The sequence below is a fragment of the Sorex araneus genome, chromosome 3, assembly GCF_027595985.1.
Source record: "Sorex araneus isolate mSorAra2 chromosome 3, mSorAra2.pri, whole genome shotgun sequence".
Classification (NCBI taxonomy): domain Eukaryota; kingdom Metazoa; phylum Chordata; class Mammalia; order Eulipotyphla; family Soricidae; genus Sorex; species Sorex araneus.
Genome location: NC_073304.1, coordinates 152,365,325 through 152,380,405, shown reverse-complemented (window position 1 = coordinate 152,380,405; position 15,081 = coordinate 152,365,325).

Below are 15,081 nucleotides of genomic sequence, written 5' to 3'. Positions count from 1 at the left end.
TTTTACTTTAGTTTTAGTTTTTTGTCTATACTGGTTTTTTAAAATTTTTTATTAGAGAATCACTGTGATGTACAGTTACAAACTTATAAACTTTTCTGTTTGCATTTTACTCATACAGTGATCATTTACCCATCCCTCCACCAGTGCCCATTCACCTCCACCAATGATCCCAGTATCCCTCTCACCACCCCCACCCCATCCCTCACCACTCCACCCTGCCTCTGTGGCAGGGCATTCCCCTTTGTTCTCTCTCCTTTTGGGTGTTGTAGTTTGCAAGAGAGGTATTGAGTGGCCATAGTGTTCTGTCTATAGTCTACTTTCAGCCCACATCTTCCACCCCGAATTGGTCCTCCCAACATCCTCTACTTGGTGTTCCCTTCTCTGTCTGAGCTGCCTTTTCCCCCAGCATGTGAGGCCAGTTTCCAAGCTGTGGAGCAGACCTCCTAATCCTTATCTCTACAGCTCTTGGGTGTTAGTCTCCCACTATGTTATTTTATATTCCACAGATGAATGCAATATTTCTATGTCTGTCCCTCTCTTTCTTACTCATTTCACTTAACATGGTACTTTCCATGTAGAACCACTTATATACAAATTTCATGACTTCATCTTTTCTAACAGCTGCACAGTATTCCATTGTGTAGATGTACCAGAGTTTCTTTAACCAGTCATCTGCTTTTGGGCACTGCTTTTTTCCAGATTTTGGCTATTGTAAGCAGTGCTGCGATGAACATAGAAATGCAGATATCATTTCTGCTATACCTTTTTGCCTCTCCAGGATATATTCCCAGGAGAGGTATTGCTGGGTCAAATGGGAGCTCAATTTCTAATTTTTTTGAGAATAGTCCATATTGTTTTCCAAAAGGGCTGAATGAGTTGGCATTCCCACCAGCAGTGAAGGAGAGTCCCTTTCTCCCCACATTCATGCCAACAGCGGTTGCTTTTGTTCTTATGGATGTGGGCCAGTCTCTGTGGTGTGAAATGATATCTCATTGTTGTTTTAATCTGCATCTCCCTGATGATTAGTGACGTAGAGCATTTTCTCATGTGTCTTTTAGCCATTAGAATTTCTTCTTTGAGAAAATTTCTGTTCATTTCTATCCCCCATTTTTTAATGGGGTTGGGAGTTTTCTTCTTGTAGAGTTCAACCAGTGCCTTGTATATCCTTGATATCAACCCCTTATCAGATGTGTATTGGGTGAATATCCTTTCCCATTCTGTAGACTGTCTTTGTATTTTGGTCACTGTTTCTTTTGAGGTGCAGAAACTTCTTAGTTTAAGGTAGTTCCATTTGTTTATCTGTTTTCAGTTGCTTGGTCAGTGGTGCATTATCTTTGAAAATATGAAAGGTTTTTTTTTTTTTATCATAGTTCCTCTGCCTGGCGGGCTGGAGCAATAGCACAGTGGGTAGGGCATTTGCCTTGCACGCAGCTGACCCAGTTTCGATTCCTCCGCCCCTCTTGGAGAGCCCGGCAAGCTACTGAGAGTATCCCGCCCGCATGGTAGAGCCTGGCAAGCTACCCGTGGATATGCCAAAAACAGTAACAAGAAGTCTCACAATGGAGACGTTACTGGTGCCCGCTCGAGCAAATCAATGACCAATGGGATGACAAGTGACAAGGTGACAAGTTCCTCTGCCTGACATGGTTGATAAAGCTACACTTAGTACAATGTATGAACATGGTAACTGGGCAAAAGTTATAGTCTTATTATGGGACATTGTTTGGATGTAACTGTGTATGAAATTATTTCTTAACTATTCAGATAATCCCTTGCTAAATGGGAAGAAACCTAAGGTTTTCTCATGTTGTCCAGTGGTTTTCTAAGCTGTGGTGAGTGCAGCAATGGCCACTTGGATGTTGTCCCATGTCATTCCTAAACATATATACAAATTCCATGACTACACTAAAATGAAGCTGACCCGGCCCTCAAATGAGACCTCAGGACCGTCAGAGGAACTACACTTACTTCACTTGGATTTATTATGACCTCAGGCTGGTATATAGATTTTTTAGAAGAAACCAGTTTTACTAGTGGAAGGCAGAGATTACAAATAAATTTTCTTTTGTGAAGAAACAAATGAGTCCTTGTCATAGGGTCTCCTATTCTTGTCATATCAGGGGCAGATTTTGTGCTTATCTTTGTTCTGCCACCTTTTGGTTGGAAGACCTGGAGAAACAAACTGACCTGCCTGAGGAGGACTTTCCCTAAGGCTCCAGACACACAGACTTACTGGCCTTTAAATGGAGTGAAGCATCACCCACATGTAGTGCTGTTACCTCTCATGAGGCGGCAGGATCTGCTGCTTCCAAACCATTATTCCTTTGTACTCTTTGTAGACCAAGATTCTAAAACAATAATCAACATTGAGACAGACAGCTATGAACAAATGGAGTACAGATTTGAAATACTAACACTCCTGGCATTCACTGGTCAGCATTCCATTTGGCATGTTTTGTTTCTGCTTTGCTTCGGAATTGAGAGAGCTTCAATGCGGGTGCTCTCTTGGCAGAAACAATGTCCTTTGAAGCTTTTTATTACTGGTGACATCATAGCATTGATCTTGCTGTTAGCAAGGAGTGGGGGGGTGCTGATTTTGGGCAGTCTCAGGAGGGGGTGAGGACTTGTAGCATCCATGCATTAGCCCATCTTTATTCCCAAATATTTTGGTACCCTGCTGCCTGCATATCACAAAAGAGTGAAGGGAGTTCATAGAATGAAAAAATTTTAGCATTGTTGAGGTTGTGGTAAAAGTTTCTTAAAATTGTAAAAAAAAATCAAATTCATTGGGGCCGGGAGACAAGATTGTGCTTAGGTGCACCTCTTACCCAGCCTGCACCTGACCTGTGTTCCATTCCCGGCGCCACATGTCCACACGTCCTCCAAGTGCCACTGGATGCAGCCTGGCGGCTCCTGCACTGCCCAGGTGTGCTCAGCTCAGGGGCCAGCAGCAGCCACATCACTGGTCTTGCTGACCCGCATGCCAGGCTCACTAAGAATTGCTGGTGGGCACAGCTGAGATCCTCACAGACTGGGTTCATCATAGTCTGAATTCATGAACCATCGAATCAACAAAAGGATTTACTGATACACTAACAGCAATAAATAATTTTTTTAGGCAATAAAGGAAAGAAAAAGAAAACAAAACAGGAGCAAATAGACATGAGATAAAGATAAGCTTCCAAATAACCCCCAGGGTTGAGGGAAAATCACAATAGCAATTTGCATGTATTTGGAGCAGAACAGCAGTGAAAACTGGATGTATGAGAATCTGTGGGCTACAGCTATCACAGGGGTTAGGAGGAAGTCAATGGCTTTTATGTGCATATATTAGAAGAGAGGTTGAATGTCTATGCCTAACAAGAATATCAGAGGACATGTTTGTAACTTCTTTTGGACTAAATGACAACTGTTGAATTGTTCTGGCATATGCTTTTTTTTTTTGCTTTTTGGGTAACACCCGGCAATGCACAGTGGTTACTCCTGGCTCTGCAATCAAGAATCACCCCTGGCGGTGCTCAGGGGACCATATGGGATACTGGGAATCAAACCCGGGTTGGCCGCATGCAAGGCAAATGCCCTCCCTGCTGTACTATCGCTCCAGCCCCTGGCATATGCTTTTTTAGTAAGCACGATAGCTACCAATACTGTGTGGCATCCTTGAGATTCCCCTTGAGATTCTTGAATGTTCTTACTACATACATGCAAAAGTAGAGGGTGGCAGATGCTGAGCAGAGCTTGGTTTGTGAGCATATTCAGAAATTCGAAATGCCAGGACTAGAGAGACAGAGCGGAGGGCAGCTGCTCACCTTGTGTGTGGTAACCCAAACAATTCCTAGTGCTGCCTGGTTCCCCCAGCACCACAGGGAGTGATCCCGGAGCCAGGGGTAGGTCCCCCCAAATAAATAAGGAAATATATTGAACAATGTGAGGTAATGGATATGGTCATTAACTCTACTTCTGTCATTAAATTGATGGAGGTAATAAATGTACAACATGTATATAAAAACATCACATGTCACAAATTTGTATGTGATTTTTGTCAATTATACTTCAGTAAAGTTGGAAAAATATAATAAAAAAGATTGACTTGGGAAAGAAAAAAATAAAATCATTTCCAGTCAAATCAACTATTTTTTCTATGATCAGTAACGCTGGGAGTATTTTGTCTTTAAACTTTTAACCCCTGGGCTGGAGCGATAGCACAGTGTGTAGCGGCTGACCCGGGTTCGATCCCCAGCATCCCATATGGTTCCCTGAGCACTGCCAGGAGTAATTCCTGAGTGCAGAGCCAGGAGTAACCCCTATGCATCGCCAGGTATGACCCAAAAAGCAAAAAAGAAATAATAATAAAATAAACTTTTAACCTCTAAAATTTTTCTTCTACAAAATAGGAAGTACACAGAAAAAAGTGTAGGATATGTCAGAACGAAGATATCTCCATGAACAGTTAGCCCTTCTGGGCCAGGCCTGTGTGGGCAGCAGCCCTTGCATGTCTATCACACTGACAGCCCATGTGAAAGTGAGGGGGAGCAGGAAGCATCTCTGTGGCAGACATGAGTAAACTGGAATCGTGGTAAGCTTATCCATGGGTGACCAGCAAACTGGAGTGGGGCCACCTACTGGGATGCACACCCAATCCAGCTGATTCCACTCGGAGTCATCAAGGGGAATGAAGCAAAAACAACAAACAGGCTGCCACGCCACCTCCTCCTCCTGCTCTCTTCCTCCTCCTCCATCTCCTCCTCCTCTCATTCAATACTTGCCTGCATGAGACAGTGCTAAAATAATGGACTCACAAGGCTCTTAAGCTGCTTTGTCTTTACTTATTTAGATGGAGTGGGGGCGGGGGACATGCCCAGAAATGCTCAGTGTTTGAACCCAAGTTTCTAGCAAGGAAAGCAAGCAGACAGCAGCGAATCCCAGCCCGTACCAAGCCAATTTCATCAGGGCATCCCAGATGGAGGAAGTACGCTCTCCCTGCCCGCTCTAGATGGAACCCTGGCGACCACCAGCTTCCAGAAGCAAGGCCCAGAAATGCAGGTTCCAGGACTAAGACACGGCGACAGAGGAGTCGAGCTGTCCCTCCCCAGGTCCCCGCCCACTTGCTCGGCATCCTGGCACACTCCCACAATCTGCCTCCCTCCGGGAGCCATTTCAGGGCACCAATGACAATGGTCCAGACTCCCAATTGAATCTCAAAGTGGATTAACGCCCTATAGAGATGTCTCTGGACCCCAACCATTTACAATCTTTGAATTTCAGAAGCGCATGGTGGCTGCTTTTGCACCCATGTGACCTTGCATGATATTCAAGGTAACCAATGGAAAATAAATTATCTAGCTTCTGCCTGTGGCAGGCAGGCTTGAATGGTGGTGGGAAAATTCGAGCAAACTATAATGCCCAAAAGGGGGGAGAGAGAGAGAGAGAGAGAGAGAGAGAGAGAGAGAGAGAGAGAGAGAGAGAGAGTGTATATTGGGGAAATTGTTTGCCATAGAGGCAGGGTGAGGACTGGGATGTGGGGAAGGGGGAGTACTGGGAACATTGGTGATGGAAAATGTGCACTGGTGGAGGGATGGATGTTTGATCATTGTATGGCTGAAGCTTAAACATGAAAGCTTTGTAATTATATCTCACAGCGATTCAATAAAAAATATTTATTTATTTATTTATTTTTTAAAAGGAAAGCAAGCACTCCAGCTTGTTGAGCTATAATCTCCTTGGCACCTGAATATTTATGTTATGCTAATTTGTTCGGTTTTGTTTTGTGTGTGTGGTGGTGGTAATGGGGCACCCAGAGGTGCTCCAGGTTTACTCCTGGTGGGGTTCAGGGAATTGAGTGCCAGGGTTGGTTGCATCAAGGCAAGTGTCCCATCCATTGCTCTAGCCCTGAATATGCTATTTTAGAACTCCTTTCATTTTGGCTCTTATTTTGTCCAAGTCTTGCATTAGAAGAAACTGTGGTACTGGCACAATTATGAGTTTCAGATTTCAGAGTCAGAAAGTTTGAAGGAAATATTAAAGGGCTGGAACTAGAGAGATAAGGCATTTGCCCTGTGCCTGGCCAGCATTGACAGCTATGCTCCAATCCAAACCAAAATATACAAAGGGTCAAATTAGGGTTGTCTTTTTTATTTTTTTAACAGATTAGGACACTTGAAAGTTAGTATATAGGGTCAGAGAGAGAGAGAGAGAGAGAGAGAGAGAGAGAGAGAGAGAGAGAGAGAGAGAGAGTACTGTGGGTAGGGCTTTTGCATTCAGCCAACCTGGGTTCAATCCCTGGCATCCCATATGGATCTCATATGATTCCCTGAGCACCACCGGGAGAAATTCCTGAATGCAGAGCCAGGAGCAACCCTTGAGCATTGCCCCAAAACAAACAAAAAAAGGAAAATAAGTTAGTAAATATACTCATTATTTCAAAATTGAAGGTGCATTTTAACATTATAAAAAGTATAGGAAGACTTTAAAAATGGGATATAGTTAGCTTGTGAAAAACTCTATTGTCCATACTTTAATAATTTAACTGGAGACTAGTAAAACCACTGTCAGGATATGTATCAGATATTGTCTGTTGTCTCAGATGTATCTCAAGTACCTAGAATTGAACCCAGCCCAGAAAAGAACTCACCTACTTGGTGAATGAAGGAACGACTTGCACCATTTTGAGAACCAGTTCAAGCATGGCTGGTGTAAACTGCCTAAGCTGCCATCTTATTTTGCTGTTATTGTTTTGGGGGTCACACCTGCTCTTGGCTCTGTGCTCAGGAATCAATCCTAGTGGTGCTCCAGGATCAGATACAGTGAGGGGATGGTACCTGGCTGGGCCATGTTCAGGCAAGGTAAATGCCCTCCCTGTGGTACAATCTTTCCAGCCCTGACGCTTTCTTTCAATTCTGCTGTCAAGGACACTGCAAACAACTACCACAGCTGTCCCATGTGCGGCGGTGAGTGGTAACTCTCGTACTAGAGAGAAGGAAGTCAGAATTTAGTGGGCCATAGAGAAGGCTGTGGAAGGAAGTGGTGAAAGTGTGGGTCTGTGCTGTGCACCTGACCAGAGGCCCGGCATGTGCAACCAACTTTCTTGAGCCATTTCTCCTTCTCACATCCTGTCAGACTTTGGTAATCAGTACAGCCTTTCTGTAGCTGTGCAAAGTGTTTGTTACCAATCGCAAAAACATAAAAAGCAGAATATGCAGAAGCACCTAAGATGGTGCTAAGGTTCCAGATAAGTTGTTTCACTGTACTTGTAAAGTTCAAGTGCAAACCCAGTAATAGCCTCTTCAATTGTGTTTCAGGTCCCAGAAATAAGCAATCTTTTCAATCTGCAAAAAGGTGATGTGGTTTGTTTCTTTTTCTTTCTTTCTTTTTTTGTTTAGGCCATCTCTGGCAGTACTCAGGGGCTTCTCCAGATCCAGTGGGAACCGGGGAACACTGATGAGTGAAGTTGATACTGTTGGTGCGATTGGTGTTGGAACACTGTATGACTAAAATTCAACAATCAATTCTGCAAACCATGGGTCTTTAATAATACTTTTCTTTTTCTTTTTGAGTCCCACCTGGTGATGCTCAGGGGTTACTCCTGGCTCTGCACTCAGTATACTCCTGGTGGTGCTCGGGGAACCATATGGGATGCTGAGAATCAAACCCGGGTTGGCTGCGTGCAAGGCAAATGCCCTACCCACTGTACTATCACTCCAGTCCCCTCTCTTTTTTTTAAAAAAAAGAAAGATCCAGACGGAAATTTCTATTGATATTAGTGGACCTTTGCCTCTGCCACTAGAGATTTTGCTGTCCCTTAAGTCCTGCCCATTTTGTTAGGTGTCCAAGGCTTCACATAGATGCTTTTCATATTTTTCCAGTTTTGGTGTTAGTCTTTAATTGTAAGACTGGTCTGAATGGTGAAGCTCAGACTACAGGCAGGGCCAACCCCATTCACTGTTTACTTTTCCTTGACTTCCTGGAGAACAGGCTTTCTAAAGGAAAAGGAACACAAGCCACATGATCACCTGTATCACCTGTTGTCCAGTTGCACATTGATTTGCTCGAGTGAGTGCTAGTAACGTCTCCATTCATCCCTGTCACGTGCTAGTGTAGCCCAATGGCATCTGTTCGCTCCAGGAACATGAAGAGCCTCAAACCGTTCATTCAGAATCTTGACAAAGAAGTCTGACCATCTCGTAGGTAGACGCCAGGTGTTCTTTTGATGTCCCGTGGAATCGTCAGTAAGGGTTCTAGTCCAGCTGTTGTCTCCAAATTGTATTATATGTCTGGCCCATTTGATTTTTGACGCCTTGGCAAATGAGTCAGCGTCCCTGATTCTCGATCGTCGGCGGAGGTCGGAACTCAAGATTTCTTCTCTCACTTGAGTGAAACGTGATACTCCAAGCATAGCTCTTTTGATTCCTCTTAGGAGATCCGAATAGCGTTCTCATCCTGTTTGTGTAGGGCCTAGGTCTCTGAGGCGTATGTTAGTGCAGGAAGAACGGTGGAGTTGAAAAGATGTGCCCGGAGCCAGAGGTTCTTCATCCTCTTAACAACTTTCTTCAACACTCTTGAAGGTGTCCCATGCCACTCTCTTCCTCCTGCACAGTTCTGGCACCAAGTCATTCATCATGTTGAGTTCTTGACCCAGGTACACATAGCTGCTGCATTCGGAGATGTTCGTTTCATTGAGAGCAAATGAAACATTAGGAACTAGTCCGTTTCTCATGAATATTGTCTTTGTGAGATTCAGCTGCATCCGACCTTTCCACACTCACAGCTGAAGCTGGACAGCATTTGTGTCGCTTAGCTAATGTTTGGTGTTATTAGAACAATGTCATCAGCGAAGTGGAGGTGGTGTAATTACCGACCATCTATCTTTACTCCTATTCCTTCCCATTCCAGTCATCGAATGACGTTCTAGAGGGTGGCACTAAAGAGTTTCAGTGGAATGGGATCACCCTGCTGAACCCCTCTCTTTATGTCGATGATCACTTCCTTGTAGAATGGTGAGATCCTGATGGTGAATCCGTAATACAGCTCGAGGAAGATCCTGATGTACTGAGTTTAACGCCCTGTTTGGCTAGGGCTTCGATGACCGCTTCAAAGCCACATGATAAACTTTTAAATATTTATTATTACTTTTTGGTTTTTGGGCCACACCAGAGGTACTTAGGGATTACTCAGGCAGACTCAGATGAGCATATGGGATGCCTGGGATTGAACCCAAGTTGACCACATGCACCTTCCCTGCTGTACTAGTACTTTGGCCCAAATCATGAAATTATTGGAATTTTATTTTTAACTTGTACAGTCTTCAGAATCCAGTTGTAGATATATTTATAGCACATATACTTAAAGCATATTTCAAATAGGACTAGCCATGTTTTAAGAGATTAGTCTAAACTCTCATCACTCCTGAAACAAAGATGTGGTCAAAATAATTCCTGCCTCAAAAAATCCACAAAGACTTCATCTTGCCCACCAATGGAAGTACAAGAGTCTTTAGGGCACATTCACTGCATACATCTGTCCCAGGTTTAATCCTGCACATATGTCCTCTCGAGCATCACCGGGCACATCTCTGAAGGGTCCAAGCATGCTGGGGTTGCCCTGTTCATCCCTGACACCGCTGGACCTGAACAGCACCACATCCTCGCCTCCAAGATGTCAACGACCAGCCAAGACAGGGCCCACTGACGACTCTAGGGAGGCCTCCTTGCCCCCCCACCAAAAAAAGAGAAAAAAGTGAAAAAAAGGGAAAAAGGAAGGGAGGGGAGGGAAGGAAAGGGAAGGGAAAAGTTTCTGCTGTACTCGAGACCCTATACTAAAACAATTACCTGGAGATTTCTAATTTGCTACTCAGCATGTTGGACATTAGAGAGTAGTCATTATCCTATCAAAAAAATAAAAAATGAAAAACTGAATTAGAAACTCTTTTAGATGTGTAAGCAATACGAGGGCACAGAGCAAGCTACTGGCCTCAGAATTATAGAGACTGACAGGTGTGAGGATCAGTGTCTCAGCCATTGCTGGTGGGAATGCGAAACAATTACGTCACAGTGGAAGACACCTGACACATCTTACAGCCCACCCACTTTCCCAATCCAGCAATGGTGTTCATTTGTATTTACCTCCAAAGCTGAAATTTTCTACCCACACAGTAAAGTGCACCCAGATATTTGTGGCAGCTTTATCCATAACTGCCAAAGCCAAAATACAGCCAAACTGCCCATCAGCAGATAAATGGATAAATGCTGGACAATAGACTATTAACACTAAATAGAAACCCATAAAAATAGAGGAAATGGAAATACATGTTCCTAAGTGACAGTAGTCCAAACGCTCTATGATTGCAAGGAAATGATATTCTGGAAAGTGTGTAATCAGTAAAAGATCAGAGGGTTCCATGGGCTGGGAGAAGAAAGGAATGCGCTGGATTTTTAGGGCAGTGAAACAACTTTATATATTGTAGCACTGTAGCTCTGTCCTCCCGTTGTTCACCAATTTGTTTGAGTGACCAGTAATGTCTCCATTGCGAGACTTGTTGTTACTGTTTTTGGCATATTGAATACGCCACGGGTAGCTTGCCAGGCTCTGCCGTGTGGGTGAGATACTCTCAGTAGCTTGCCGGACTCTCTGAGAGGGACCAAGGAATTGAACCCGGGTCGACCTCGTGCAAGGCAAACACCCTACCCACTGTGCTATCGCTGCAGTCCAACTTTATATATAATACACACACATATATTTATATATACACTTTATATATATTATGATTACACTTTTCTAATGATGAATGCATGTTCTCACAAAACATACAATAGAAAGTGTAAGCCCTACGTTTGCCTTGCACGCGGCCGACCCGGGTTCAATCCCCGGCATCCCATATGGTCCCCCAAGCACTGCCAGGAGTAATTCCTGAGTGCAGAACCAGGAGTAACCCCTGAGCATCGCTGGGTGTGACCCAAAAAGAAAAAAAAAAAAAGAAAGTGTAAGCCCTAAAGTGAACTCTGACCTCTGGTGCTGACGCTACGTTGCAGGTTCATTAGTTAGAACCCGGCACCTCCCTGGCGGGCAGGCCCATTGTTGATGAGCACGTGCGTGGGGGTAGGTTGAGATACAGGAAAGCATTGTACTTCCCTGCTGTTCCACTGTGAATCTAAAACTCTTCTTTAAAAATTGTATTTTTTTTTTTAGGCCACACTGGCAGTGCTCAGGGGACCCATATGGGATGTGGAGCACTGAACCCGGACTGGTCGTGTGCAAGGCAAATACCTTACCAGATGTGCTATCGCTCTAGCCTCCAAACCTACTTTTTAAAGAAATGTACCACCTTATATTTACTGCTTCATCTTCACTGTTACTACAGACCAAAACTTGGCACCCACACCCCAAATTCAGGCATGAAAGCGGGTTATTGAGTTATAACAGAGGTCCTGAAGGATCCCTCTGGCCTGACAGCACTGTGGAGGGCAGAGCAATACAGACTGTCCTTCCTGAACCAGAAAGGGGCCTCACTGCACAGCAAATCTGCTGCATTTTTATCTCAGTCTTTCCAGCTGTTAGAACAGTGAGAAATCAATTTGTCATGAACCCTCCAGATGAAGATGTTCACCACAGCAACTGAATGAACTGACAACTGACCTCCAGCTGTAACTCACAGCCCTGCCTGGACACACCATTATCACACGAAGCCCACTTCATATCAGGGTTCAGAGTGGTGCCAAGTGCTCCGTAGGGATGGGCGAATAGGTTATTACCAAGTTTGCACCCTGTAAAAGTCTTTTGCACTGTTTACCCACTTTGTTTGCCCACTTTATTATTCAGCAGTGTAACGACTGGTGGAAGCCAGTGAGCGTGCCACATGGTGCATCACTCATCTTTACAGTACAGGAGCCAGTACAGTCAGCTTCTTACAAACAGGACATGGAGGCAGAACCAGAGGCTGACCTGTGACTGGTCATTGGAACTTGCCCAACATTTTTTTTGTACCATCTGCTGTCTCTCTGAACCAGAAAGAGGCATTTCCTGTTCTCATTTCTTCTCCTGAAAACCTTGGTTCATCACAGATGCTGCCTTCTCCAGAACAAACTTTCTTTTTTAAATCTTGGTTTTGGGGTCACACCCAGCAGTGCTCAGGAATCACTCCTGATGGGCTCAGGGGACCATACAGAGTGTTGGGGATTGAACCACTGAACCCAGGTCAGCTGCATGCAACGCATGTGCCCCACTTGCTGTACTATCACTCTGGCCCCCAGAAAAACTTTTCTGCTAAGCCTCTCTCTCTCTCCCCCCCACCTGTGTATGTGTGTGTGCGTGTGTGTGTGTGTGTGTGTGCGCGTGTGCATGTGTGTGTGTGTGTGTGTGTGAGAGAGAGAGAGAGAGAGAGAGAGAGAGAGAGAGAGAGAGAGAGAGATGGTGCTTTGAGGTTTTCTTGTGACAGACTCAGATTCCAAAACAGAAGTTTTAAAATTTTGTCCAACTATAATTATTTAAGACTTTACCATACATATTTCCCTGTTAGCTTTGGATATACAGGAATTATGAATATCCTACTCATCTTTGAGTCCACAGCATAAAATTGCAATGGTATAGTAGGCATTCTTTATAATTGTGCTGGCATGATTTTCAATTATTCCAATCTTTGATCTGATTCTGAATATTACAAACAACTCTACCTTTTTTGTGGTTCTGAGAATGGAACCTGGTCCTCACACATGTGAAGCAAATGCTCTACCATTCAGCTATAGCCTTGCTCCCCCCAAAATTGTACTCTCAAAAATATTTTATTACGCTATTTTCCACAAATACTTTGTTTTCTGATTCCATGTTAGGCTCCCTTAATCACTTTCCTCAACTTGGAACACATTTTTTAAATTCTCACCCTCTCATCCAGCTATTCCCACACACTGCAGGGTGAGTCATCTGTTCTGAATGGCTCTCTCCACAACTCCCTCCTCCCTGTCTCGAAAGAGCCATCCAGGAACTGTCTTCCCATGGAGAGCCCTTCCCTGAGTCCCCCCATCCTCCTCTGTACACCTCTAACACAAAATGTACCCTGCAGTTTGGACCCTATTCTGTTTGTATGATCCTTTCAGCTTACCAACTAACTTTACTGAGATCCCGTCTTACTCTCCTTGGACTGCTCTGCGGCATCTCTATTTACAGAGTGGTGTACAGACAATTATAAATTTTGTGGGGTTAATTTTCCTCACTACCATCTTCTATTGTCCTTTTACTTCTGACTCACCACCCGTTTGGCAAAAACTCCTGAGATATTTACTTGAAATTTCTGGGATACTTTTGCACTCTGGTACTAAAAGTCTAGAAATACCTCAGGGAGGCAAGTTATTACTCCACCCCCCATGCTCATTTAATGTGATTTTGTAAGATTAAGGAATATTCTGAAACATTCCAAAGCTGTAGGTTGGACTTTTGTATAGTAGAGCCTTCCAAAACGGGGCACACTTGCTATTGCAAATTTATTTAGCCAGGAGACTGAAAATAAGGATAAAAGAACAAAAACCCAAGGTAAGAGCCTGGAAGTCAGCACAAAGCTGAGGCCGCATCTGTTCAATTCCTGGAGTCACATGGTACCCCAAGTATCACCATGTGAGGCTCTGGAAGTCCCCTAAACACTTCCAGATGGCCCTGATGGTCTCTGATACTGGGAAGGTCCTCATTGTTGGGCCCTCAAACTATATCACAGGACCCTGAGCTCCAACTGGGAGCCCTTTCCTCCCCAATCACCGCAAACCAACACAGATTTGTAACATCTCACTGCCAGAAAGCTCTGTCTCTTCTGATCATAGATGGTGAAACTAGTACCATGGAAAAGGGAAATGAAAATAGAATGGCTTCCCTCTTCTAGAGCCTTCTCTCAGTGCCAGGCACGGCCGAGCTAGAGAAACCCTGAAAGTTACTAGGCCTGCTTCTCTCAGGGACTTACCCTAAGGGAAAAGGAGGATGAATTTCAGGATGATACCGAGTCTGCTTTTATTATCTCTGTTAATTCAACCCTGTTTGAGGACACTTAATAAGTTCCACTGTAAAAATAACCCAATTAGCCCAAGAAATACACAGATATAAAGAGAACACAGCAAAAAATTTTCTAATACAATTACCCAGTTTACACTTTCTTTTTTTTTTTTTTGCTTTTTGGGTCACACCCAGCGATGCACAGGGGTTACTTCTGGCTCTGCACTCAGGAATTCCCCCTGGCGGTACTCAGGGGATCATATGGGATGCTGGGAATAGAACCCGGGTCGGCCACGTGCAAGGCAAATGCCCTACCTGCTGTGCTATCACTCCAGCTCCAGTTTACACTTTCTTTAGGAAAAAATATCTCCAGCAGTAAACAGGGACCAAGTCATGTCTGTAGGCCACTTTTGAACTGTGTATCAAATTAAACTCATGAAAACATAAGTTTCATGAGATCAAGAGATTTTTTCACTGCTGAATTCCCAGAGTATTGCCTTGTTAACTAAAACGCAAGTGTAATAGGCTGCAATTTGCTGTGTGTGGAGACTAGCCCAGTGTGTGCTCACAGAGCAAAGTATGGCTCAGCGTGGGCAAGAGAGTAGGTGAGCCAAGAATTCTAGGGGACACAATGGAGTCTCAAACTAGGGGGTCATGGTGGAGGCGAAGAAGTTGTCACATTCATTTGACATCTTGGAGAAAAAGGAACAGAACTTGCTAGCAAGTAGGGAAAACAAGTAACAACAAAACAACAGTAACTGAACAATGTTTAACTCAAAGTCACATGACCGGATAAAAAGTTTTTAATCATGACTAAATCTCCTCCCTTTTTAAAAAATTTTCATCTAATACATTGCCCAAACACCAGGGTGACAGCTCAGGCTGTAGGACACGTGTCTCAGTGTTGTGTGAGGTCGGTGCCACCTGGTCCACTAAGCAGCATCTGGTGGAGCCTCGTGGGTCTAAGCACCTCTGAGCTGGAGCACAGCCTGCACTGGCCCAACACCTCACAGACAGAGACACTGCAGGACCAGTTACCCAGAGCAGACCCCAGGGACCCCCAGCACCAGCTGAAAAACAAAACAGAAAACAAAACAAAACAAAACTACAGCTGCTCAG